Source organism: Emydura macquarii, unplaced genomic scaffold (genome assembly GCF_026122565.2).
Source record: "Emydura macquarii macquarii isolate MOO-44397 ecotype Brisbane River unplaced genomic scaffold, CSIRO-AGI_Emac_v2 contig_3113, whole genome shotgun sequence".
NCBI classification, from domain to species: domain Eukaryota; kingdom Metazoa; phylum Chordata; order Testudines; family Chelidae; genus Emydura; species Emydura macquarii.
The window spans coordinates 3358342-3384841 of record NW_027133250.1 but is presented as its reverse complement, the minus strand read 5'-3'; positions in this window follow the sequence as shown (position 1 = coordinate 3384841).

Sequence of the window (26500 nt, the reverse complement as noted above, 5' to 3'; positions counted from 1 at the left end):
AAAGCAAAAATGTTGGGAATCCTCTATGGAGTCAGGCTAGGCTGCCCAGCCCTGGCTAATGATGCAGAATGCAACAAAGGGTCTGCCTGAAAAATCCACCCTCCACATCTGTTTGGTTTTAATCAGAGATTTATTATGAACAAAGGCAGCTGTTGGAATAGTTACTTTGCTCTGACGTGCCTGCATTGCCTGTTGGACCAGATGGACAGAAATAGTTTCACATATTAGTCAAATTTTGGATGGCTATTCACCATAAACTGTGAGCCGACCTGAACAGAATGGACATCATATTATTACTGATTTACGAAGAGCTATGGAAAATAAATTCCAGTCTGTGTGGGGATGTTAGCCACTTATGTTTCAGTATTGATCTCAAAGCCAAGAGAGACTCCAGCTTTTGTGTAGCCCCAAAGTCAGTAGCAGTAAAAGTTTATGTTATCCCTGGTGAATTTGTGCTGCACATTGAGATGGGAAATGGATCCAAGAGGCCAGAGAGTAGATTAAATTGTTACATCAGAAACCATATGATCAGGGGACATATTTCCTAGGCAGTAATTCCAGAGACTTGCTGCTTGTTACCTGGTTTTGAACTATAAATATTTAACAAGGCAAATGTATCCACTTGTGCTCATAGTCAAGGGGAGATCAATTGCATTCACAGAATTTCCTAACAAAAGAAAAGCAATTCCCTCCATCTTCCTCTGCCCCTCCTGTGACTCTTTAACTCCCAGGGAGAATTCTCAAGCTCATGCCTGAGAAGTAAGACCTTCCTACTGAATTGGGTGGGATATTGAGCTTAAGCCAAAGCAGGGAATTTGGAATCTGAAGAAAATTTGAGGGTAATGCTCTTCTCTATTGGGTACTCTTTCCTGGCTCCGGGAGGGAAGTGAGGTTTAGTGAGTTAATGCAGGGGGCTTTGGGGCTCTCTTCCTGGCTCTGTCACTGACTTATTATATGAGCTTGGGAAATGCCATGGATCTGTGCCTCAGATTCCCCATCTGTAAAATGGGGATAGTACTGACCTTGCTCATATAGTAGTTATGGTAGTAATGAGGCTTAATTAGTCGGGGCTAGACCCTGCCATACACTGTACGGATAAGAATCAGCAACAAGGCACAATTTTCAAAAGCACTTAAGTGATTTGGGAGCTTAAGTCCCATTTTTAAAAGTGAAAATTTGAAAATTTTACCCTCAGGCTCCCAAGTCACTTAGATACCTTTGAAAAATTTACCGTGGACCTCTTCCTATTGCTCAAGGGAGCTCTAGGCAATAAATGCACCTTGTCAGAGGTGTGATGTGCCCACTGTGGGTGTATATCTTGCACTCCAGCTGGCTTAGCATATCTGCTGCAGCCAATGCCATGCACTACCCAGAAGTGCCCATGACTCCATCTGAGCATCTCCCAGGCTCACGCTGGGGAATCATGCCTGGATTGACATTTAGGCAGTGTATGATGCAACTGCCAGCATTCTTGCTCTCCCTCATAGTGCTGGCCAGAGAAGGACTTAGCCTTTAATATTTGTGAAGCACTTTGAGATCCTCAGACAGAAGACCCTATGTTAGGGCTGGTCTACACAAGGGACTTAGGTAGGTAGGTAGGTATAGCTGTGTTTCTCAGTGGTGTGAAAAATCCACAGTCCTGAGAGACATAGCTACACCGACCTAGCCCCTGGTGTAGACAGTGCGAGGTTGATAGAAGAATTCTTCTGGTGACCAGGGAGGTGGATTACCTGTGCCGACGGGAGAACCCTTCCCAGTGGCATAGGTAGTGTTTACACTGAAGCGCTGCAACGGCGCAGCAGTAGCTTTTTAAGTGTAGATATACCCTTAGAATGATCAATGTATGTATTAAGTCACTTTGATATACAGGTATCCTGCATTCCTTCTTGCTGTAACCCCACTGGCTTCTTGGAAGGTGGGCTGTGTGATACAGCCTGGTGCATTATACAGAGCTATTCTCCAGCTGGGATTTAGGACGGCGCTCTAACCAGCATGAAAGGGGCAGATGATTTACACTGCAATGGAAGAAGCTTAAGTTTGATCCCAAATTCTGGGCTTTTGCTCCCCTAGGCAGGCAAAGCCTGGCAGCATGGTGGAGGCTACATCGTTGGGATGCCATACTTCTGAGTGCTTTGCAGAGTAAATACCCCAGCCCCTGCCAAACTCTGAGGCACTGAGCTGCTGCTTTGAATATGAACATCCTGGGATCCACTTAGAGTACACAAGATAGAAAAACATTTGAACAAAACTTCAAATGGTTGCGATCAGAAAGCTCCAGAACAAGAGAGGAAATCATATAACTCGCCCTTACCACTGAGATAATACCCTGTGCTTGCTGGCTGGAGAAGGGCGCTGGACCTGGTCACTTTAGTAAACTAGTCTCTGTCCACAGAAGAAAAAACAGGAGCCTAAAATTAGATGCTTAAATCCATATTTAGGCTCCTTAATAAATGGCCTGTTTTTCGGAGAAGCTGGGCCCCTGCCATTCCCAGTGATGTTGACATGGGCTGTGGGTGCAGGAGCTCTAGGAATCAGTGCACGAGGGCCCTCTGTGTGGATCCATGTTTGAAAATGCAGGTCAGGATATTTTCAGTGTCTAGAGAGGCCTCTGGCAAGGAGAACATCTCATCATTGTGCCAGCCACTCCTGTAGAAAGCTAAATAGCTCTTTTCCTTTGCGTGTCTTCTCCTCCATCCCCTCTGAAATGCACAGTGCCTCGTGGGCCTTCTGTGACCACTCCCCAGAGTTCTTAGTAGTGTCTAATGTGGGGCGAGGGATTGAAAGAAATACACCCATGTAGCACACACACAGAAGGAAACGAATCCATCCCTTACCAAGAAGCTCCCTGGGAATGAGATGGCCAGCTGGCAAAGATTCTTCTTCTCCTATGTTTAAACAAAGCATACGGCATATGAAACCAGCTACTTCTACGCACTGGGGCTTGAACAATACTGTCTAGCTAGAGAACAAATGCAAGGAACAGGATGCTGTGGTTAATGGCTTAAAAGGGGAATTTTCAAAAGCACTTCAGTTAAGAGCACAAGTCCTGCTGACTTTCAATGGGACATGAGCTCCTAAGTCACTTGGGCACTTTGGAAAATTCCACCCTTAGCTTCAACATGCAGGTATTTTTCGCCTTTCCACAGAGATTTACAGGCATTTTAGGGTCATTAATTTAATGAATTCAGCCTGAAACCCCACCTTTCATTCATAATAAGCACAATTATTTTATTTATGAAGTGGGCCCTGCAAGGAACTCAGGGTTCTGTATAATATTTCATAATGATGGAACTAGGTCATGTAATTAAAGATGCATCACAATGCATACATACAAGGGGGGCAAATTAAGGTGGCACCGACCACCTTAATTCTGGCATTTACTCACTCCATTTTGAATGCTTGATTTTGCCATCTTCATACTTGTCTGGCAGTGTAGCTTTGTGCGTTCACTAGTCTAGGTTTCTAAAAAAGCAAAGTGAAAAAAGCAGAAATTCCATCACGCGGCATCATGCTGACCCCACGTGGGGCGCCAGCAGACCTTTAGCTCCACCACACCGACTTCCGCCGCTGGAGGTAGCTGATCGCAGTAGTAGTCTGTCATCCACTCTGCGGCCCAGCACTAGAGGGGGACAACACACACTTTGCCAGTGGATTTCACTGTTGTTTGTTGACAGCTGAGGATCAATGAAACTCAGATGCTCTGTTGGGCACAGATTCTTCTCCCAGTTCCTCCTAATTTTGCCCCCTTCTATCCTTGTCCCCTCCAACCTGCTCCTGTGCCCGTCCTGTCTCTTTCCCACCCCTGGCTCCTTGTCCCAGTTCCCTTATCCCTGCCTGCCAACTCCCAGACTCCACTCTTCAGGCTTTTCTTCCCAGTTTCTTAGCCCAGCCAGTCCTCATCTCTCCCTCCAGGCTTGATGTCTGAGTCCCCATCCTTTCCCCACTCCCAGCCTCCCCCCAACACACTCAGTCCCATTCCTTGTCCAGGTCCCCTCTCCACTGGCTCTCAGTCCCGTTATTCCTCCTTGTGATACCCCGTCCAATCTCTATCTCCTCCTCCCTCGGGCTCCTCATCACAGTCCCAGCCTCCTTGCCCAACACATCCGAGTCTTATCCAGCCCCCAGTCCAGTCTTCTGACCCAGCCAGTACCAGCAGCCCCCGCCCCTCTCCTCATCTGATCTCTCTCCCCTCCAGCCTGGCCTCCAGCCCCAATCCCCCGCCCCGGGCTCCTCATCCAGTCTCAGTGTCCCTTCCCACTACCCGGGTCTCCTTGTCCCAGAGTCTTTGCCCAGCCAGTCCCAGTTCTCATCAGCTCTGTCCCCCAGTCACCTCTTCCCCCAACACCCCACTGGTTCTCCATCCCAGGCTCTGCCCCCATCCTAACTCCCAATCCCAGTTTCCCTTCACTCCATCAGCCTCCAATTTCTGCCCGGCCCTGTTCCCTAGGCTCCTTGTTCCAATCTACTCCCCTGACACCCCCACCCCCTTTTCCATCTGCTTTCTCCTCCACGCTGCTTGGGCCCAGCAGGGGAATCACTGAGAGCACAGCAGAGACAGTCTCCCTGCTCTCAGTTCAAGTGCCAAAGAACATTTTACTATATCTGTTAGCCCTGAAAATCCAAACCAGCTGAGAGGCAGTGACCTGGATTTTATCATCTTCAGCAGAATTGTGTCCTAAATTCCAGTTACAGGCCAATCAGTTATGCGGGTGCAAACCCTGGAGTATAATGTGAAGGCAGTAGGGATGCCCACGTGGGACTCAGGGCAGAACTTGGCCTCCAAAACCTTGATGTTGGTGAACCCAGATGGATTCAATTCCTGGTTGATCTGCAGCCATTTTGTGCTAGCTACATCAATGCAAAGTGGCGCAGCCTTCTGGGAGTCATCAGAGCACTGCTGGTTCTGTATCCACTTGCACGAGACCACCCAGTGCCAGGGGACCAGCAAAGGGTACTGAGAGTATGAGCAGGGGCATGGCAGGACCCTCGGGCAGCCAGGCACAGGTTAAGACACACCTCAGGTCTGTTCTAACCTGCACCAAAGACTAAACTGGTCCTCAGAACCCCAGGATTCAGGAAGCACAAACTGCCCCTTCCTAATCCCAGTTTCGGGGCTGGGCTCTGTTCTGGCTCAGAAGTGAATCCCTCAGATTTTAGGTTGAGTTTGCACAGCCTGAACATAGCAAAACCCATCGTTACACTCGTCAGCTGAGCACCGTCAGGCTGGAGCCGCCAAGAGCGAAGGCACGCCACACAACTATTCCAAGGGTTAGGGCTGGGAGTGGGCTGCACGGTAGATTCCCAAAGCCCAAGGGAGCATTGCTGTGAAGAAGCGATGGTTCGGTTGCACCCGCTCAGCAGTGCAATTCCTGCCAGGACCAGAGAGGAACCTCCCAGACTGAGCCACGAGGCTCTTTGGGAACAAACTCTGCTTCCCACTAAATGAACAAAAAGCCACAGTGGCTTTGATGTTCCCCCAGCCCCTATCTTCTAAATGTCTGCCCCGGCCGTGCTATCTTTGATAGCAGAGCTCAGCAGGTAACTGGCACAGCAAGTACAGTCAATGGGGAGCTCTTGGACCATGTTTTAATAAAAACCTTGGACAAAACAACACAAACGTTGCCTCATAGCTCTCAAAACTGCATGTCAAGACATGCCTTCTGCTCCAGCCACAGGGCGGTCATCTGCCTTTCACAGCACCAGGGGACATGAGCTACAGACACACCATTTCCCTTCTCTTCCTGGCTCACGCTCCTGTTCATGGCTGAGGAATGATCACTGGTATCTGAATAATTTACAGAACATCCCCCCAGAACATTCGCCTGCCCAACCCCCCACCACTGCTGGAGGTGTAAGTCCTTTTGCCTGGAGCTCTAGAGCAGGGGCGTCAAACATACGGCCCGCAGGCCGGATACGGCTCGCCAACCTGTTTGGTCCGGCCCCTGGCGGCAGCGCGTGCTGTCGCGACATCTCACGGCGGTGCATGCTGCCACGAGATCTGCGTACTCTGGGGGCAGTGCGTGGAGCGCTGTGTGCACGAGACACAGTGCTCCAAAAGTGCCTCGTCTTTCGATTTGTGGTATGTATGGCCCACTTGAAGTACATTTAATTCAAATCTGGTCCGCCATAGGAAATGAGTTTGACACCCCTGCTCTAGAGGGTAAGGAGCTCTCTGCTCCCATCTGCTGGTGAACAATCACAGAGCAGCTTCATCTGCATGAGCTATTTACCCAGAACTCCAGCTGGACAGACACTGCAGAAGGGAAAGTGCTCTCTGCTGAATCTGTTGCTGAACTGGGGGAAGTCAAGCAAAAGAAAATCTTCCTTTACATAAGCTTTCAACCCAGAAGTCCTCTAGTGATGCTTTGAGAGCCACCATAATTGTACAGAAGCTCAGAATTGGGTTTGGCAGTGGAACTGAGGTGCTAGAAAAAAAAAAAAAGGGCTTTTACTTTGAAGGGCGGATTGTGTCTTGGGCGACAGAGACCTTGCTCAGATATTGTGTGTACTCTGGGCTTTTTCTACTGTGGTGTAAGGAAGGTTTTGTGACAGCTGCATTTCCTCCTCAGGGCGCAGTGTAGTGAGGACTATGATGAAGTCGTATAAAATTGCAGGACGGGTGAGTGAAGTGTGGTGAAACTCTGTTCTTGGGTTAGGTGGGGGGGGGTCTCAGGCTGGGTCCAAGCAGGGCTTTCCAAGGGAACGGAGCCAGGCCTGCCTGTCTGTATCTCTGGAAATACGCTGCCCAATGACACCAAACTGGGAGTGGGGTTTAGTGGATGGGACCCAAGTTAAGGGACTACTGCCAAAGTTATTGTAATAAAGTTTTCCTTGTTCATACACCGACTCAGTGCTTGCGATTGGGGAGGTGGCTTCTTCAGGGCACCCCAGGAAGGTATTTAGTGATCCCAGTAATGCTGTATGGGAACTCAAGCCAGTGGCATTTGTTAGTTTTAAGAGGGACCCCCTAGCTATTTAAACCTGACCCTTGTGGCTGCCAACACCACCTGGCAGAAGGGTTACAGATGAGTAATAAAGCTGCATCAACAGATCTGACTGTTGGACCCTCTTGGCCTGGAATCCAAGATCTCAACAATAACTTCTGAGAAGCAGGAGAAAGAAAAGGAAGGGCAAGATGCCAAGGAAATAAATAAATAAATAAATAAGAGTTAAACACCAGACCCTAAGCTGGTGTAAATCAGCCTAGCACCTTGGAAATAAATGATTTACAATGGCTGAGGATCAGGTCCTTCTAATCTGCAGTGTTGGAGGATGTTACCATAAGGCTATTACCAACTTGCCAAACTATTCACTGGCCAATTCAGGAGGCTCAGGGGTTTGGTTCTGAAAACAGCTGAAAGCGCAGGTGCTCCTCCAAAGTTGGTGTGAAGGCAGGCTAGGGCCTCCTAGGAACAGAAGCCTTCTAATGTTATTTCCACTGCTGATTTTCCATTTCTTACCGGGGTCAGCTCTGAAATACAATGGGAACAGTTTTCCCTAGTGTTCTCTGATTTTTGTTCCCTGGCCATGGGCAGGAAGTGCAGGGATCGAGGAAGATTTATTTAAAAACCTACAATGAAAGCTAATAATTAAACTTTCTTTTAAATCTCAAAGATGGGTTCAGTTCAGCGCCAAGAATGAAATCAGAGGGCAGGCCTGCTTTAATGCTGTCTGAGACAGGTCATGTTTCTTGACACCAAATGGCTGTCCCTTGTATTCTCCAAGAATAAATGGGGACTGGGAGAAGAGGGAAGTGTCTGAAACATTAATGATGATGCTTGTAATGATCTAATTAGTAATGTGAAGTCTGTATTAGTAGCTTGTATCAATGTCCCCCAGCAAGAGATCGTCATCCTGTGAGTAATCTCTAGACTATAAATTACAAGAGGTAGTATCTTCAAAGAATAAAAACCGCTGCCTGTGTTTCTCCTTTTCATACTCTCTCTCCAAGGGCATTCAGTCACGAGGCTGGCTAGACAGTTACTTAATCTGCAGTTCATTTTTGTAGGAGGTTGCTTCCTTCTGCCATTTAAAAATTGGTAGTGGAAACAGGAGTGGAAAGTGGAGAAGAATAAATATTTATGGGTAATGTGAAAGGCCTACTTGGGAAAAATCTGTTTAACAGAGCAAAGATAAGAAAATAAAACTAGAAGGGAACTTCTGGGTTGTCACAGGCAACCCCCTTATATTACTTATAAAGTTCCATCTTAAAATCAGCTGGGTTTCTTGTCCCCATGACAGATCTATGCATTGCCCAAGTGGTCCACAAACATTTTACCTATAATATGTTCTATATTCTCCAAATGGGTTTTGTGCATTTAAATCCTTGCCTAGGGGTGCACAGAGGAAGGTGCACAAAAAGGTGCTAGGTGCTGAACATCCTTGCCAGACATTTCATACGAGGCACTTCGCAGCACTGGCCTCAAGAGTGTATGCAGATTTGTGCACATGGATAGCCACACATGCGTGAGTGGAAGTTGGGATCAAACCCATTAAAATCAGTGCCAAAATCTTCATGGATCTCATCCAAATATCCTTTTCACTGCATTCTGCAATGTTAAGAGCCACATGTACAGAAAGCAATTATTTGCAGCTGGGATTTTCAAAGGAGCCTCCGCATCCAACATAGGCAGAGTTTGACTGCTTAATTTGGGGGGCCAAGGGGTAGGAGGTTAGATATATATGTCTAACTTCGGTCCCCGTCCTGCACTTTGGGGGTCCCGTATTTCCGGCCGGTGCGTACTCCCAGCCAGGAGGTGGGCTGCACCCACCTGCCTCCCAGCTGGTCCCCACTCCCAGCCCGGAGCCCGGCAGCTCCCAACGCAAAGTTTGGGGAGGGGGGGACATGCCCCCCCCAACTCCACCCATGGCATCCAAATCCTATTGCACTTTGATGGGACATTCAGTGGCTCTTTCTTAAGATCCTTTCAAAATCCCTCTCTGCATCATTTAAATAGGTAGGCACACACACACACACACACACACACAAAACATATTATAGGTAAAATTACTTGATGAGGAGGAAAAGACAATATCAGAAAACGCAGCAACGACTGAAATCTTAAATGCCTTTTTTATTCCAGTTTTCACCAAAAAAGTCAGCAGTGATCGAATGACTAACATAGTGAACATCAGTGTAAATGGGGTAGGACGTAAGGCTAAAATAGGGAAAGAACAAGTTAAGAATTACTTAGACAAGTCAGAGTCTTAAAGTCAGCTGGGCCCGATGATATACATCCTAGACTACTTAAGAAACTGGCTGAAGAGATTTCAGAGCCCTCAGCAATTATCTTTCAGAACTTGTGGAGGATGAGAGAGATCCCAGAGGACTGGAAAGGGGCAAATATAGAACCTGTCTATAAAAAAGAGAATAAGGACAATCCAGGGAATTATGTAGCTTAACTGTGGCATCTGGAAAAATAATGGTGCAAACAATCAATTTGTAAGCACCTAGAAGGTAATAAGGTGATAAGAAACAGTCAACATGGATTTGTCAAGGACAAATCATGTCAAACCAACCTAATATCCGCCTTTGACAGTGTAATAAGGCTTGTGGATGGGGGGAATGCAGTAGATGTGAAATATCTTGACTTTAGTAAGCTTTGGATACTGTCTCACATGACCTTCTCATAAGCAAACTAGGGCAATATAGCCTGCAAGACAAACCTATTCAAACCTACTCTGCACAACTGTCTGGAAAGCTATACTCAGAGTGTAGTTATCAATGGTTCACGTTCAAACATATCAAGTGGGGCTCCCTAGGGATCTGTCTGGGTCCAGTTCTATTCAATATCTTCATCAATGATTTGGAGAATGGCATAAAGAATACATTTATAAAGTTTGTGGACAATACCGAGTTGGGCAGGGTTGTAAGCACTTTGGAGGACAGGATTAGAATTCAAAATGATTTTGACAAACTGGAGAAACGGTCTGAAATATATAGGATGAAATTCAATAATGACAAATGAAAGTACTACATCTAGGAAGAAATAATCAATTGCACAAATACAAAATGTGAAATGACTGCCTAGGATGGAGTACTGCAGGAAAGGATCGGTAGAGTATAGTGGATCACAAACTAAATATGAGTAAAAAATATAACACTGTTGCAAATAAAACCAAACATCATTCCAGGCTGTCTTAGCAGGAGTGTTGTAAGCAAGACACGAGAAGTAATTCTTCTGCTCTATTCAGTACTGATAAGGCCGCAGCTGGAGTACTGTGTCCAGTTCTGGGCACCACACTTCAGGAAAGATGTGGATAAAATGAAGAAAGTCCAGAGGAGAGCAACAAAAATGATTAAAGGTCTAGAAGACATGAATTATGAGGGCAGATTGAAAAAATTTGGTTTGCTTAGTCTGGAGAAGAGAAGACAGAGGGGACATGATAACAGTCTTCAAGTACGTAAAAGGTTGTTATAAAGAGGAGGAGGATGCATTATTCTCTTTATCCACTGAGGAAGGACAAGAAGTAATGGGCTTAAATTGCAGCAAGGAAGATTTAGGTTGGACATTAGGAATAACTTTCTAAATGTCAGGGTAGTTAAGCACTGGAACAAATGACGTGAGGTTGTTTAGAGCAGGTTAGACAAACCCCTGTCCGGGATGGTCTACATAATACTTAAGCCTGCCTTAGTGCAGGGGGCTAGACTAGATGGCCTGTTGAGGTCCCATCCAGTCCTATGTCTCTATGATGGGGGAACTGAACAGCAAGGAGGAGCAGTATTGGAATATAAACCTTTAGCTCACAGATTTGAATCTGACCCCATGGTGACAGTGACCAATAGTTGATACTTGTGTGAAATGAGTTGTGTGCTCTTCACTAGTTCCCAGAGGACCACTGCCTATATCAAAAGTGACATGAATTTGCTCCATGTTCATAGAGTCATAGACACAGTGGTCCCTTCTGGCATTATAATCTATCTACTCTGACCTCCTGTATAGCACAGGCCCTCGGACTTCCCTGAATATTTCCAGTTTGAACCAGAGCAGATCTTTTAGAAAAACATTCAATCTTGATTTTAAAATGGCCCGTGGTGGAATTGTTGGCACTGTCATCACAGGTGTCCTAGACCGAAGGGTCCATGGAGGGAGAACTCCCAGAGAGGTGGTCTCTGCAGGTGAAAAGTGGGTGAAAACTACAGAAATTTGCAAAATAACTGTGCAAAGTCTGTGCAAAGAAATTGCAAACTCTGATGGAACTTCACATTGCAAACCTTTTTAGAAAACTCACAAAACTTTGCTAAATGTTTCTTTTCCTCTCAAATCTTCAGGCAGAGGATTAGTATGCAGAGTGTTCCCATAGACATGGGAAATGCTGCTCCGGGACCCGCACCATAGATAATGTGCTGTGCAGAGCTCAATGTGGGGCCCTCATCCCCTCCCACTGACACCACTTAGTGCGTTGTGCCAGGGCTGCATGCAAAATATGTCAAGAAGCGCCGCACTGGGCGGCAGAGGGTGGGATATTGTCCACAATATCTATTCTCTTTTTATCTTGAATATTTATACCCATCACTATAGTAACTGAGTGCCTTGTAACACCCCTGTGAGAGGGAAGTACTAGGATCTCCGGTTTACAGATGGGGAACTAAGGCACAGAGAGGCTAAGAGTCTTGCCCCAGGTAAAACACAGGAAGTCTGTGGCGGAGCAGGGATTTGAACCCAAGTCTCCCAAAAACCTAAATAGGCAAGCCTGATGCAGGCTATTCTGTTGGGAGGAAAGATGGAATCCATTCCCCAACCCCCAACGGCACATGGGGAAGACTCTCTCCACCCCATCAAATGCAGCTGCAGCCCCGGAGTTGAAATAGGCCCCAGGACATTTGCACAGCCTCTACATCAGGGTTGTGTAGCCAAAAGGCTGTGATTATACAAATCCCCAGGTCACATCCTTGGTCCGTCTCCAGAATTTTCCATCGCTTGCTGGTCTAGGCAGACCTGGAGTATGGAGCCCAGCTCCAGCTCACTCAGGAGTTGTGTTGTTCCCCTCTGCATCCCACATATCACCCATCTTAGTGCAGCAAAACAATTTCATTTACTCCGCAGCCTCTGCATTCTGGGGTGAATTTCCTTCTAGATAGCTAGATGCACTGTGTGTATATGTGTGTGCATGCACCTCCACATACACACGTTATAATTATTTTATTATGTGTTAGACATTATGTAGATATATAAACAGAGAGAGGGAGGTAGAGGGAGAAAGACTGCGCTAACATGTTGCATCGCTTCTAGTAGGAGCAGAGAAGTTATTTCACTTCTATATTTGGTGTTGGTGCGACCGCTGCTGGAATCCTGTGTCTAGATGGGATGTTCACAATTCAAAAAGATTGTTGATAAATAGGAGAGGGATCAGAGAAGAGCCACCAGAATAATGAAAGGATTAGAAAACAGACTCCAGGAGCACAATCTCTTTAGCATAAACAAGAGGAGGTTAAGGGGTGACTTGACCACAGTCTGTAGATATCTACATGGGGAACAAATATTTAATAATGGGCTCTTCAGTCTAGCAGAGAAAGGTATAACACGATCCAATGACTGGAAGTTGAAGTTACACAAGTTCAGACTGGAAACACAGCATACATTTTTAACAGTAAATGTAATTAACCATTGGAGCAACTTACCAATGGTCATGGTGCAGTCTCCATCACTGACAATTATTAAATCAAAATTGGATGTTTTTCTAAAAGATCTGCTCTAGGAATTATAGTTCCTTCTGGCCTGGAATCTATGAATCCATGTTTAAGAGTGGAAGGGCAGTGATTCTAATTCTAATTGCCCCAGAAAAGAAAAGAAAAAAAAGAATAAAATGTAGAATTTATTCCTTCTTTCAGGAAGTCCTACACAGAAAATATGATTACTGACATTTCAAATGGTTCCATATAAACCTTCTCAGAAAGAAAGAGCACCAACTTTACATACTTCCCATAACTAGATGTCTGAGAGCATCAATTAACAGTCAGAAGAAATGCATTGCGCTGCTACCAGTGACAGTTGCAGATAGATGTTTATGCTGTTTGCCAAGCCGTTGAGAAAAGCACTGACGCAGATCAGAAAGAAATCCATTCAAACTGGCTGCCTTGACTCAAGGATTTAAGAATAAAGGCTCAAGTAAGCATCAATAAACAACTCATGCACGAAGTCTGGCTGTGGTCAGGATTGCTGGATTCTGTTCTAGCAACAAGGTTACTAAGATCCAGCTAGGATTATATCCGTCAAATGGAGATGCCACAAAGCTGCCGCTGACCCAAAACGCTCTGTCCTCCAGGGCTACAATTCCACATGTGTCCTTGACAAGTAATAGAAACCTCTGTTATATAAACCAAAGCATACACTCCAACAGGAGGCATTATCTTTTATGTAGGACCACCCAGCAAAAGCATTTGGTTCCAAAATGTTTGGCTTATGCATCAAACACACACACACTTTCCCCAGGCATTTAAAGATGGGCTCTCCCTTCCTGCTTTTGATGCCACGGCCTTTCCCAACAAAATCTGTGAGCAAGCACCAGCATCCAGGAATAGCGTCCATGTAAACTGCTAGGACTGAGTGAGAAGATAGCGAGAGGAAAGACAAAATATCCACCTGTCCTTGAGTCAGGTTCACCCCATATATATTTTAATGGTGCACTTTCTCTCTTCCTCTTACTTCTGCCAACCCAGAAACCTGTCCCTGCTTACACCAGCTGTTCTGAAAAATGAGTTGCAACCTCCATAGACTCTGTGCAGTAACATTTCACATCTTTCCACTCACAGCTATCGACATCAGCGCCTTAGCCAGAGGGCCCATTCCTCACTACCTTGAAAAATGCAGCTTTCAGCTCACAACTGTGAGTGCCTACCTCAGGGAAGACTGTCAGAAAACAAGGTCAGACACCCCAAACTGGTGCTATGTTCTACAGCTAGATTTCACCAAGCCATTGGCAAATGTGAACTCCTGGATCACTGTAGCAGTCTTACCATGGAGTCATGGACAATCCCCTTCGACTCTCCTGTCTATCTTGCCACCCAGACAAACTGGACTTTGTGACAATGGTCACTTAAACCAAAAATCATACCACATCAGGTTTCTCCCAGTCCAAAGAGACCTGTCACTTATAGACTCTCAGGTCAGAAGGGACCATTATGATCATCTAGTCTGACCTCCTGCACAACGCCGGCCACAGAACCTCACCCATCCACTCCTGTAATAGACCCTGACCTATGACTGAGTTATTAAAGTCCTCAAATCATGGTTTAAAGACTTTAAGGTACAGAGAATCCACCAGCAAGTGAGCTGTGCCCCATGTTACAGAGAAAGGCGAAAAACCCCCAGAACCTTTGCCAATCTGCCCTGGGGGAAAATTCCTTCCCAACCCCAAATATGGTGATCAGTTAAACCCTGAGTATGTGGGCAAGACTCACCAGCCAGACGCCCGGAAAGAATTCTCTGTAGTAACTCAGAACCCGCCCCATCTAACATCTCTTCACAGGCCATTGGCATATATATCACCAGTAGTCAAAGATCAGTCAATTGCCAAACTAGGCTGTCCCATCAGACCATCCCCTCCATACATTTATCAAGCTCAGTTTAGAAGCCAGCTAGGTTTTTTGCCCCCACTGCTCCCCTTGGAAGGCTATTCCAGAACTTAACTCCTCTGATGGTTAGAAACCTGCATCTAATTTCAAGTCTAAACTTCCTGATGGTCCATTTATATCCATTAGTTCTTGTGTGCACATTGGCGCTGAACTTAAATAATTCCTCTCCCTCCCGGGTATTTATCCCTCTGATGTATTTACAGAGAGCAATCATATCTCCCCTCAACCCTCTTAACCCAGATCAATTGGTACTGTAGATCTCACACCAAAGACAACACTGGCAGCCAATTCTATAGCAAACCAACTAAAGATTTATTAGCTAAGAAAAAAGAGTGCGAGTTATTGAGAGGTTAAAGCAGGTAAAATATACGAATAAGTGAATCACAGTTTGTAATGTCAAATGGTGGCAGTGATGTAATAAACTGTCAGTTTCCCAAAAGTCTTTCAGGGCTACCCAGAATAACTCTGGAGATCTCCATCTTCTCATTCAGTTATTCTGCCATGCTAGAATCCAAACAGTCCAGAGATAAAGGATCTTTCTTTAAATCCAAATTTATATCTTGTTCTGATAGAACACAAGCTGACCAGTGTCTCTACCCACGTGGGCTTTTCCTTTGATGGGGATGAGTGAAGAATGCACTTTGTGTCTCTGACCTCAGGCATAACACAATGGCCATTTGTTTTGGAATTAGCACCTTTTCTGATAACGTCTTTCATTAGCATTCCCCAAGGCTTCTTTGAAATGCTGCTGCAGTGCCTCATGGTAATTGTTGTTCAGGTGTCTCATGTCTCCATTTTCCTAGATGGATTGGGTTCCATGACTAGACTACATCCCCCATGATGCAACGTAGTCTCTCCTCTTGCTAAGCCACCAGGGGGCAGCATGAGAATCCCTGCCTGCAGGGAATCATGGAAGATGAAAGTTTTTTTGACAAAAAGTCAATTTTTGACAGAAAACAGACACGGTTGTGCAAAAGATTCCATGTTTTCTAAAATCCAGTTTTATGTTGGAAAAACAGTTGCAGTGGAATTTTATCTAGCCGAGACAGATACAACCATCTCAGAAGAAATCTGATCTCCAGATTCCAACCTCATGATAGTAGTTGTGGTAGTGTCCTTCAGAAGATGAGGAAGTCAATAAATTCCATTTAGGGGGGAATCTTTATCCCAAAGTCCTTTACACGCTTCACATACATGGAATCACTTCACCACCACTGAGCTGGAAAAGGGCAGCAGCTTATCATCATCCAGCAAAACTAGGCAAGGAGGTCAAATCCAACCACAGGGGACATTTTAGGCAGCCATTGTATATTTAATAATAATAAATAATAATAATACCACCATATTCTTATGTTGTGCTTTTCCAATCAGTAGATTGCAAAGCACTTTACAAAAGGAGCAAAGTGTCCTTATCCCCATTTTACAGATGGGGAAACTGAGGCATAGAGAAATGAAATGATTTGCCCAAGGTCATCCAGTAGGTCAGTGTCAGAGCCAAGGTCTCCTGAATCACAGTGCTGTGGTCTATGTTCTAGGCAAGCTGTAGCTCCCTAAGCAAGCTGTAGCTTGGCCTCAACAAACCTACCTTGCAAAGAAATGACGAGATCTTAAATTAACACAAGCATTCAGGCCTTTGGTTTTACACCTCGTTCAAACCCCCCAGCTGCAGCACGTCTCCATGCTGGGGCATTTGGCTGGGCTCCAACACAAAAGGGAAAAGCACCCTCTGCTGAACAAACCATTTCTCGCAACATCTCACGGATATGTAAGCAAATTAAAAATCATCCGCCCATGTGGCCCCACCACAAATCAGCTGCAAGGTTTATTTCCTTATGTCGGGTTTTTCAGCCCTTACAGTAAGTAATAAAAGTTCAAGGATTTTCATGTCATTAAACATGGAGGCCTGCTTTTGTCCAAACACCATGGGCTCCACTCCATTCTCCTGAAAGAGTAGAATTGGGTTTATTATTATTTATGTTTCAGTTAAGGCATTACTCAGAAAGTAGCTGCATTAGTCATTTCGCTCGCTCCCTGAGCGTCTGCCCTTGTATTCCTGGTGTTTCTCCTCCTGCTTTAGCTGGATTCTTTTTGACATCAGCCAATGAACGTTAACATTTACACTGATCACGTATGGTCCAGCGCTAGTCAAGCTGCTGCTTCTTTAGACTTCGGAAAGCCTGCTTAAGTGGAATGGGTGTGGTCATCTTCTTCCTCTCCTGGGAAGTGTCAAAGGCCCCAAGCCATACATTCAGACTCTGAACCTGCTTTCAACCCCTCCAGGATCAGATGTCTGTACGTTGCATTGTAGGGGACGGGACACAAAGGGATTTAGGCTAGTCTAACTTGCAACACTTAACTTTAGGTGTCTGCCGAGTAACGGAATCCACAGCCCTGAGCTGGGCCCCTAGGCTCCCTATACACTGAGTGGGGAGAGAGGGGCACCATAGAATGGGGTCCAGAAAGCCAGCACTTTGAGCGGGGCACCACCTAAGCTACCCACAGGAAATGCTGAGGAGATGGATGGGTCCTAAGCACAGGGAGTTTGTTGCCTCATTCCAAGCCAGGGGCTGGGGTTTAGCAGCCATGAGCCCTCCCCTGGAATTAGGCACCTGAGCCCGTTCTCTCAAAAAACCCAGTGAGGTGGTGCCCCCTCCCCTCACCACCAAGATAACCTTTAGCCCCGTGCTTAGGGCACTCACCCAGATACAGGCGAGCCAGGGTCACATCTCCATGGTGCCTGGTGTGGAGCAGAGAGTTGAAATCCCATCTTTCAGGTGAGTGCCCGAACCACTGGGCTATGGGATATTCTGGGACTGGGGTCTATCCTGTAGAAGCTGTCCCATAGACCAGTAGTTAGGGCACTCACCTCTCCGATAGGGGAGGCGGGTTCAAATCCTTGCTCCAAATCAAGCAGAGGGGGAATCGATCCAGGGGTCTTCCATATCCTGGGTGAGTGCCAGGGCTAAAAGTTATTTAGAAGGGAAGGGTCCGTTCCTAAGTTTCCTGTAGGGCTGAATGTTTTGTATAGTCCCTCTGGTGTACATCCAGTACCTGGATGGGTCTCAGTCCTTTGTTTCACAGCTTCAGTAGATGAGTTGATCCAGAGGTAGGTGATGACTAAAAGACAGACTAACGACAAAATGGATCCCAGGCAGCTGCCTTCTATGTCCTTTGGTTTGTGCCATGCTGCTTGTGGAATTTCACAGGAACCAAAATGGAGTTGCCCAGACACAGCACAATTTGCAATACAGATATATCAACCATATCCATAACTTCCATTACACACATAACACAGGAACATAAACATCATCATCTGACTTAGCACATTACAGCCTTTCTAACAGTATCTGACATGGCATATCTCACATGAATTACTATGATTTTGACATACTGATGTTAAATAACATAATAAATACCCCCCCCCCAATCCAGCCAGTGTGACACCAAGAATCAGCCGGTGCTTCACTCACCTGCTGGGAGCTGAGCTCATGGTTCCATTTGGCCCCAGCAACAGGACCCCTAACAAAACAGGGAGCTGCAATCAGTTCCTGGCTTTAGAGGGTACGGCCATTCTGCACTGGTAAGGAGAGCCGCCGGCCTGAGCTCAGCTCTTGCTTAATGAAGTGCTTTTAAGTTCACCTTTAAGTTAGCATTCCCATTAAACTAAAGCCTGGAAAAATCAGTCTATCACAGGGTATAAGGCAAACTGCTCTTTAGACTGCATGGCCATCTCAGGTTGATAGGCTTGGATTCCTTTACCTCTCTGAAGAGTGGAACCCCACAGTTCAGCCATCCTTAGACTGGTTCTCTGGGTGGCAGTCCACCTGTTTCCAACAATGCTAACATGACAGGCCCAATTATATTTGGCACCTGCAAGAAACTTTCCTCTGGCAGCCTGTGACCAGTGACTGTTTAAAGAGACCCAAAACAGCTGCTTCAAAACAGAGTCTTGTTTATTCATGCAAAGTAGCAAGCAGAGAGAAGGGCCTATGCCTGGGTCTTACCCTGACCCTTATCCTTTCCTTGCAAGATTTGTTCAGTTCCACTCAGCTCAGGTATCCTGACTTCCGAGCTGGGAGAAAAACCACTGCCTTGTTGCAGTTTCTCTCTCTCCCAGTGTGTCTCCTGCAGCACCTTCCCACAAGTTGGTTCTGGACCCTTAACCTCTCTTCATCCTCTTGAGGCTGAGGTTTTTAAGGGTTTAGTGTTCCTTTGTTTAGCATCCTGGATAGTAAAACAAGCCTGTTACCCTGACTGGAGCCAATTAGGTAGGCATGTCCCAGTTAATAGCTCCCCATTGTTCTCTTAAGGACCCTTGGTATTTTCCCTGGTGGTTTCTTATCTCTAGTCACTGCTTAGTTTCCTGCTTGCTCTTCTTAATAGACTCCTTTGATTTAACTCTGTGTAGTCAGACAGAATAACATCTAGCAGCTGAACTGAGGGTTATCTCCCTCATTTTCCACTTTGCTTTTGGACTCATGAGAAATGGTTATCAGAAAAAATGTGTTTACTTAAAAATATATATTTTCACCCATTTACATTCAACTGTCTACACACAGCACAGCTTGGTAGCTTGACTCCATTGTATAACTAAAATATTGTGCTGTATGAGTTTTAGCCCTTGTGTTTCTATCCCTTCTACTTCAGCTCCACGTCCTTTAGGGCTCTAACCAATCTCGAGTCAATTACTGCATTTTTTATATACTGGCCTTACATGAATGAGTGCAATGTTGCCCTCTAATGGCTTGGCCAGCAGAGAGGCTAAAAGACCTACTACTGGTGATAGGTGAAGAAATTCTCCTTTAGCTCAGGCTGCAGAGGCCTGTGTCAGTGAAGGACCACAGGCCCCAAGGTGTGTGTGTCTACAGACAGGGATTAGTCACAAAGAGTTTGGGTGTTTATTGAGGAATGCAGGTAACAGTGGAGGGATCAGCAGCGCCAAGGGGAACCTAGCAGATAACAACACTACACAACCATGTGAAACCAAGTGTGCGGGCAGGTCGGGATTAGCTAGACGCAGGTGTACTGACTCCACCTGAGGTAGAGCTAGACACCATGGTAAACACCATTTTATTTATATTACAGTAACACCAAGCAACTTCATTGTGTTGGGCACTGTACGTACCCATAGCATGAGACTCAAAGAGCTTACAGTCTAAGCAGGAGAGAGAAATGTTGGAGGGGAAACTGAGGCACATAGCCGTGAAGTGACTTATTCAAGGTTACACAGTAGGTCAGTAGCAGAACCAGGAATAGATTCTGGTCTTGTAAATCACAGTCTGGTGCCCTACCCATTGGACCACAGTGCTGCTCAAATGCCCTGACTTTTATGAAAAGCACCATGAGAGTTTTTGTGGGGTTAAAAACTTCCAGTTTAAAGGAGCTGTTCATACGGTGTACAAAGCTATGCTGATTTACCGGGATGTACCTGGAATCTTGCCTCACAATGAACTTCATGGAAAATTAGAAAGCTGTCCTATCTTACTTCCCCGATTCTCCCCCCGTTCTTTTATCCGTTTTAGAGATTTCTGGGTTATGGTACAAGATACAAAATGTGCCATCACTAATTTTCAGTTATAAATGTCATCTTGTTTAGTTCTAAAAGAACATTCAGAAGCTCAGAGGAGCATAGTGAAATTAAAATTCTACCTTTACAGAGCAATTAAGATGTGATTAAAAACCAGGGACAGTGGTAGGAGAGAAGGCAAACACAGTATGTGAGGTACCATGTCATATGGACATCAAGGAATATGGACATCAAGTTTACTTTGTATCTGAAAAATAGCACTTCCATCTGCATAGCACACCTCTAACTCCAGTTCAGAGCAAAGAACACAACGTATTGAATTACAAACAGCACTTCCTACAGCACCTGAGGTCCCCCTGCAAGTTAGCACAGGCTTGATCATACCTGAGAGAGAGCCAACAAGTTCCAGTCTGCGGTGGCACTCATGTAGCAAGTCAGCCTTCTGACCAATTATTTTTGTCGTTGTTAAGTATTGTGGTGCTACCCTTGTCCTTTTATCTGGGGGATTTAAACACTCCCCCCAAATTAGCAGCTTTAAATTGGTTTCATGGGGTTCCCACCTCTGGAACACAGCAGACTTTAGTCTCAAAGAAGCATGGAGAAAGAATCACCAGGGAACTGGCAGAGAAGGAAGGTGATTGTTCCGCGGTTCCCACCGCTTGCAGCTCAGTCTAAAAACTCCGCTGCCCCACATGTGACACAGAAGAGTTTACCAACGGGCCTGCTCCCGCTCCCATTGATGTTAGTGACAAGAATTCTTACTGACTTCAGGGGAGCATGGTTTCTGAAAAGCTGGCCAAGCTGGGGCAGTGACGATGGCCAGAGGTAGAGGAAAGGAATGAGGTTTAGTCTCTGCTTACTGAACCGGCTTCTCATTGACAGCTGAAGACAAGGTTCCTCTCCTCCCCGGGCTTTTCATTGACTCTGTAACAAAGGCACCCTGGCAGTGTTAGCTCAGCGATCAGTGGGAGAGGACTGCAAGGAGGAAACTTCCTTCCGTATGGTCTTGAAAGTTGTTGCACAGAATGGGAACACGTCCTGCAGGTTAATGAATTCCCTTCAGCCTCCCCTCCTCAAGGAGTTCCCTGCAAGTGGGGGCTGAGTCCCACACTTCACCCTCCACTGGGTAGAGGCTGATCTCCATCTGGCCCGTGTGGCACAGGAGCCTTAGTGGTAACAAGCCTGGCTGCGTTTGACAGCTGAATAGCTGAGTAGCAAAGCTGAGTAGCAGAAGTTTATTGTCCTGTGTGAATTCCAGACACCTCTGGATGAAAAATGAGCCACTTAAAGTGATAAAAGGGCCTGTTTTTTATTTACTGGATTGGTAACAAAACACTCCCCTTGTTTGCACTGTGTGCTCATGCTGATCAGACACAACCAGGCACGTAGATATTCAGGCGATAAAGCTCCTGGATGTTTACCTCTGCACTGGAGTTCTGAGGGGAGGCAGAAAAGGACCTGTCCATCAGTCAGAGGTCCCTGCATTTCTACTGCACTAAGCATGGTGCAGTTGGCGTACAATTGGCACACCAACCGGCTTGAAGAGGGAGGCTCGCTTGCCTGGCTGGTTTCCCCTGCTATCCGACCCCCTCCTTTTTCTCCTGGCCTAGGAAGGGTGCCCTTCTGACAGCTGCTGAACCCTCTTTGCTCCCGCCCTGCACGCCCTGCCAGGCCTCTCCTGCTCTGTCAGCACGATCACACGGAGAAAACGGGAGCCAGGATGCAGAGGAAATGGCGGGCGGAGGTGGAATCTACCAGGGCCTGCAGCAGTGGCCACAGCCTCTAGGGCTGGGGGAACAGAGGAAGGTGAGCCCTGAAGGGTGCGTTCAGGGAGAAAGGCCAGAGGAGGGAAGGGCTGCACAAAGACAAGAGACTTCAGAGGAGAAAGGTGCAAGGAGAGGGGTCCCGGGGAAAGGTCAGGTCATCCCAAGGGGCAGAGAGAATCCCAGAGATGGGATGGGACATCCCAGAGATGGGGTGGGATGTGGAGCTAGTTCGAGGATGGGGGGAGAGGTGGGGAGCTGAATCTTAAGGGAGAGAAGGGGAAACTTAGGGAGGGCAGAGGTGCCAAAAAACCACTGGAGGGGAAACAGGTCCCCTAATTCCCACTCCCAGCAATGACACAGGGGACCTAATGTCCAACCCACAGTGAGAGCAGTAGGCCTCACTGCTGCCCCTGAGGGGGTATCAGGCCTCAAGGGCTCTCCCAAGAAGATCAGAACATGCAGGGTGGGTGTGAAGGGGAAGGTTTCAGGGCCCAGTGGTAGCCCAGAGGTTCAGGTAAGGGTTAGGTGATGATGGACTCAGAAGAAAGATGAGCTGATGGGTAAGTTTAGCTCTGAGGAGAGGTTGGTTCAATTCCCTGTTCTGTCTGGGGTAAATCATGAAGACTCTGGGCCTCAGTTCCCATTTGTAAAATGGGGACAAAGCTGCCCCTGTACCTCACAGGGGTGTTGTGACCATAACTGCATTCTCAAAAGATTGTGAGGTGCTATGGTAATGAGGGCCATATTAGTAACTAAGGGAGACAGTATCCGAGCTTCTGAGTGCATTATAAGGAAGCTCACTCACCATGGCTTTTTCTTTGCGTTTTTCTAACGCAGATGCCGACTTCATGCCTGTTCTAACAGATGTGTTTTTGCAGCATTGCTATCACTGCAATGAAACATTACCATGTAGTGATGCAACACAATCCAGTACAATCCAAGGGGACAGGGTATTGAGCCACAAGAAAAATGTCATGGGAAAGGGGAGAAGAGAACTTTTAAAACTGTATGTAAATATTTCAGCCAGCTGTATTATCCAAACATATATCCCAAGATCAGAGAGGGAAGGTTAGCGGGATGGACGGGAAGACAGTTAGTCTGTAAGACAGCTGGTTACAGTGAATGTACTGGTTACAGTGTTAAGATACCACAGGAAAAGTCAATCACAATCACTGTGTGGCTGCTGTGGGTTAAATAAGCGTTTCAATACCATGGAGGGATATCGGATGAATTGTACTACTATCTGTCTGGCTCAGAGCTAGTCTTAGCACTTGGGTCAGAGATTTTTGACCCATTGTGTTTCTAATTTCACTGGCCACACTGGTAGGACATAAAATTGTGCATTCATTTACAGGCCCTTCATTACCAAACTGATGTTGATAAATTGGAACAAATTCAGAAAAGAGCGTGAAAATGCTTGAGAGGCTGGTGGGACTGATTTACAAGGAAGATTAAGAGGTTTAAATATGTCTTGCTTGGCTAAATGCCAAGTAAGGGGGCATGATAACTGTCTACAAGTATTTGAAGGGGATAAATGCTAAATACCAAGAAAAGAAAGGAATTATTTAGGGTGCTCTGAAATGGTAAAGGTATACGTAACGGGATGAAATTAAGCAAAGGAAAATTTAAGTTTAATATTGGGAAGTACAATATTTGTGGAGCGCATCAGACTGTGGAATAGGCTCTCAGGAAAACTTAGAGGAAGTTCCATCATTTGGGACATGTAAATGTGAACCAAACAAATTATTATTATTTATTATGTGTACAACCGTAGCACCTAGGAGCCTTAGTCATAGAGTAGGACACCATTGTGCTAGGTGCTGTACAAGCACAGAACAAAAGATAGTCCCAAACAAATGACTTAAGAATGCAATGAAAGGAATGATCCTGATCCGGAATGAACTATGACCAATTACGGTAGATCTTTCCACTCTGTAATCTTTGATTCAGCCAGAGTTACTCTTCCTTTGTCCATGTAGGGTGAACGTTCTTCTGGATCTACCAGCATTGCTCCAACCACAAGCATTTTTACTCATGACTGAACAGAAGTAGGCAAGCAATTTACTGTCTGCAGTTCAGTCAGCAAATTCAGCCTTTTCCTGTGTACAAGTAGTCTGTAAAGAGGATGCGATTTTTACAACTCTGTTCGACATTCAGTTATTTGGTAAGTATTCTGTGCCAAGAAATTCCAGCTGTTGAGGTGCTCACAAACTCTTTGCCATGAATGTTTATTTGGTCACCTGTCACATGGCATTGTTTGAAGGTGTAATTGGTCACATAGCTTTGTTTTTGTTCTTTCACAGGCATTTCAAAATGGTCACACAATCACTCCTTGCTTGCAGCTTTGCGTGAATGCTTATTTTCCCGAGTATTTGCAAGACTTTCCTCTGCAGGGAACATTCTCATGAACAAAAAGTTGTTCACCCAAATGTGCATGTAAAATAAATAAGAAGTGTCATGAATATCAAAGTGACATCTGTTCAGAACTCGCTGAAATATTTGTGAGAAATGTTCCATAATATTTGGCCAGCAATTCAGCAAGGAAGCAGGACAATTCTCAGACCACACTCAAGAAAAATACTAAATCCTTTACTAATGACTGATACAGTGTTTATCTTAAAATTGTGATATTTGGCTGGGTTTACTAAGAATTACTTAAAATTAATACATATTTGAGAGATCTTAAAACACTTCAATTATTTAATGTCAGAAACCCATCTATAAATGCTACCAACAGAGTAAACATACGAGTGCTTTTGTAACTGATTACTAGAAATTACTATCCATTATTTAACATTATTACACAAAAAGAAAAGTAACAGTTAATCTTCACTATACTATACAGCAGTTTACCATCCTTGCAAAAATCTACTCAAGCACTTGTCCAGGGTGAGCAATTTGTTCGCATGGACCAGTAATATATTATGACTTGTTTTTGTTTGATGAGGAGTTCCATTCGTAAGAAGCATGATCTACTGATTAAAACAAAGAACTGGGAGCTTGGAGGCCTAGTTTTCATTCCCAGCTCTGCCACTGACCTGCTGTGTGACCATAGGCAGATCATTTAACCCTTGCTCATAATTTCCCCACCTGTCTGTCTATCTCCCAGGAGTATAGTGAGTGTAAATTAGGTAGTGTTGGTAAAGTGCTTTATATGTGCAGGGCCAAATTCTGTGATGGTGTCACTACTGAAGTCAGGGGAGTTATGACAGCAGATAATTCAGCCTATAAAATTCTATATAAGTGGTATCATGGTATAAGTGGTATAAATCATCATGGTAAAGTGCAGGTGAGTGGATTTGGTGCTCTATTGGTTACATTTTTATAACAGGTTTGCAGGGTGGAATGGTATCATTCCTAGAATTTATTTTTATTTATTTCTCTCAACTGCCCCTAGACACACACAAACAGCTCTCATGGCCTTGAGCAGGCTTGTGTGAGTACATTTCAGGGTCAAATCTAGCATGCACATTTGGAGTACCCTGGGATCTTCCACTATGGAAGGCACAATAGACGGATGCAGTATTAGTGTTGCACTGGTTAGGACTGGATCGAAATTCAGCTAGAAATAGGCATTTGGCTAAAGTCTGGCCAAACTTTGATAATAGACTTTGGCTGAATATTTCTTTAAATACTTTTTAGAAGCCAAATAGGGAGACGGTGCCACTCCTTTCCCCATAGTACGAGGGTTGTGACTGGTCCAGCTGCAAGTTCCACCTCCTTCCCCAGGTTTGGTCTGAAGGTGACAAAGCTCAGGGGAGTTGAGGGAAGATTCTACTTGTTGGATGCTTCTTTTTCCTTCCTCTTTATAGTCAATTCATGTCAGACTCTCTTACTGCTGTTCTTCTGCCATCCCCTTTGCCATCTCCTGCCACTCAGGAGTGAATTCAGGATGACTGGCGGGCTCTAGACTTTCAGCAGTAGCCCCAAGGGAAGCTACTTACTCTGTCATCACTCTTAAAATCTGTATTTTAAACCCATCGTTTTGTCCTAGTCAACAAACCTTGTTTGAAGAGGCAGCTGTGAATCTAATCCACGGGCCCGCTAATTACTGCAACCCTCTAGATCAAGAATATTAGACAGACAGTAGCCCACGTAAGCTCACTACCCTTTCCAGAGCATCGAGGCCCAGCTTGCCTACAAACAGAAATGTTAAACCTTTTCAAAAAGGAAATGAGAATGGACAGACTTGCGAAAATCTCTTTCCAAGCAACGGCAGTAACCCGTAATTATAACAAGGCGCTTGGTGCTCAAATCCCAAAACACCGGCTTTAAGCAAAAAAGGAGTCAGAACCAGAGAAAATGGACAGTTCTCCACTGACTTTATAGGCTTTGGCTCAACCCAGAGACAGTCTATTTGCCATGCAGTGGTTTTTTATCCCATGTTATCATTCAAATAGGAGAGAGGCAGTGCAGTTCAGCGTGCAGGACACTAGGGACTTGAGAGTGCTAGGTTATGTTCCTTGCTCTGTCACTGACTTGCTGTGTGACCCTGGGCAAGTCACGTCATCTCTGTTTCCCTTTTTCTGTCTTGTTCATTTAAACGAAGCTCTTCTGTTTCTATGTGTTTGCACAGTGCCTGCCGTGTTGGGGACCTCAAGGTACTACAGTAATATAAATAATAATAGCAAG